We start from the raw sequence: 2,666 nt of genomic DNA on the forward strand, positions 1-2,666 counted from the left end.
CAGTAATGTTTCCCACATGTTGGACTGTACACCTGATAAAATACCTTCAGGCCTCTGCACTTTGGGAAAATCCTCATTTCTCACTAAATAAAACAAACAACGGCCTCGCTAAATATATAACATGTGAGAGCTGTCCTCGCTCTTCACCTTTGACCCCTCATCATCATCATCATCATCATCATCATCATCATCATCACTGATCTGTGGATGAGGCGTGCAGGAACCCAGGTTTTCTGCTGAGCTGCAGGTGAAGCACCTGTAAACACCTGTTCCTCGGACCTGCTGAGATTCTCCACGTTTCCTCCACGCCCCCCTGTAGGTGGCTGGGACACAAACTCCGCCCACTTCCTGTGACATGAGCGGTCACGTGCCGTCTGTTAGCAGAAATAATCAGAGTGGCGGGCACAGCTAACGTTAGCTTCACTAACCTCTAATCCACTAAACAAGAATCTCAGCTCTGCTAATGCTAACCGCTAAGACGACTGTCAAACCTGTTGTTAGTTTTCTATTGGTTTGATTCGAAGGTGGGCGGGATCATCTGTAGCAAATCAGCCAAACAGAGTTATAGCTCTGACTATGCTAGCTTAACCCTTTCAGAATAAAAGCATTTATTTGATCCACTTTGTATTTTAAAAATACTGTTTGAAGTTAGTCAAACGACAAATATTTAACACTGTATGTGGTCAGTTTTTATTTAAAGTTATTTTCGTTCTTTATGGACGCTCTTAGTTTGAAGTTTAGCAGCTAAAGATGCTACATGCTAACCACGCGGTGCCTGATAGGTTCTGCACTGCTTGTAAGAGGGGATAGTTTTTATTTAACTCGAGATAAATGGTATAAAAATTGATTCAATTAGTTTTTTTAAAGTGGACTTAAAGCGGAATCTAGTTTAGCTGAAGCTAATCAGTCCGCTAAGATTTTCCAAATTTAGCAAAAAAGCTAATTTGCTAAATGAGAAGCAACACTGTAAAAAGCATTTTTTTCTTTTACTTGAATCAACGTATAAATATGTTAATTTGAGATAACTAGAAATTATTAGTTAAAGGCTTCTTAACTATTAAAAGCTCAACTTTGTGCTCGTTTTACACACGATACCAGCAGGAGGCGACACATGCACCAACTAGCTAGTGTTTTAGTGTTTGAAGTTAAGAACTAAATTAGCGGAAACACGATTCTGCAGGCTGTAAGTGTTTATCAGCTGTAGCTCCGCCTCCTGGCTTTATTAGAAAACGGTGGCCATTACCCAGCATGCAATGCACTGTGATGTAATTGGCCTTTCTCTATTTTCTCAAATTATATCTCTAATAGAGATGTAAACATTAATCAAGATAAATTTATAATGTTTTTTCACTTAAATTTACCTCAGATTTTCAAGTTGAATCAACAAACGTCTGTTTACAGGTTAGCTCTACTGTTAGCATGTTAGCAGGTTAGCATGTTAGCAGGTTAGCATGTTAGCAGAATCATGCACACTGTGGCTGCCCGATCCGAAGCATTGTTTTTAGCATGTAGCATTTCGCTAAACTGATGACAGAATTCATTGGACTTCAGGCTTTCATCACCTGCAGTGTTTCATAGAAAAAGTAACGTTTGCAATAGCTGTGGGTTTTTATTCCAGGAAAAAAGATAAGATGAGTTATAAAATGATTGTCCAGAAAGTAGTTTGTAAGTTATTATAAATAAATATACACACATTGTAAATCTGTATTTTATTTTATTTTCAGTGTTTTTTTCTCTAAATCGAGCTCATTCCAGAAGTCGAACACTCATCATGAGCTGACGGGACGGATCGGGCAGCCACATGGATTCTGAACTAAAGTTTATGTCACACAGGCCACACCTGCACATAGTTATACATGCAGATAGATGCACCTGTTGATTATTTCACATGTCAGTCTTGACACCTGTCCATTGCTACACCTGTTGATTGTTACCCACCTTGCCTCCTCTGTAAACATTAAAGTTTCACCTTGTCATATAGTTACTCTGACAGAAAACTACAGCTCTGATAAAAGTGCCCTCAGGTTGCCCTGGAAGTGCTACAGCTAGCTGCTGCTGCCTGTGAAACTGTAAAAACCAAGTGATGTGGAACTGCAGTCAGTGTGAAGTTTTATGAAAAGTTATATGAATATTTTGATTTTGAAGCTGTTTTAAAGCAAAATAAATCCACTTTGATCTCAGCAAACGTGCTAACTAGCTGTTAGCTCCTGTTGAGCTATCTGCTGCAGGTAAGATATTAATTTCTAACCTTCAGAAATGGTGCAAATATCTCTTTAAAGTCAGATAATTGCTCCTCACATTCCTGGACTCTTTGAAGTCTGGTGAATATCAGAGCTGCACCTGACCCCATCTGCTGCTGACGCTCGCCACACCTGGTAATCACACGCAGCGTGAACGCATGGAAGTGCACGTGAACCACGGGACGTGGCTTTGATGTGTGTCACTTTCTGAGGACAGAACTGAGTGAAGACAAGAGGCGGGAAAACCGGTCCACACACACCTGGTAAACACACACCTGGTCCAGACACACACCTGGTCCAGACACACACCTGGTCCAGACACACCTGGTCCAGACACACACCTGGTCCACACACACCTGGTCCAGACACACACCTGGTCCAGACACACCTGGTCCAGACACACACCTGGTCCACACACACCTGGTC

This window comes from Austrofundulus limnaeus, unplaced genomic scaffold, assembly GCF_001266775.1.
Source record: "Austrofundulus limnaeus strain Quisiro unplaced genomic scaffold, Austrofundulus_limnaeus-1.0 Scaffold235, whole genome shotgun sequence".
Lineage (NCBI taxonomy): Eukaryota > Metazoa > Chordata > Actinopteri > Cyprinodontiformes > Rivulidae > Austrofundulus > Austrofundulus limnaeus.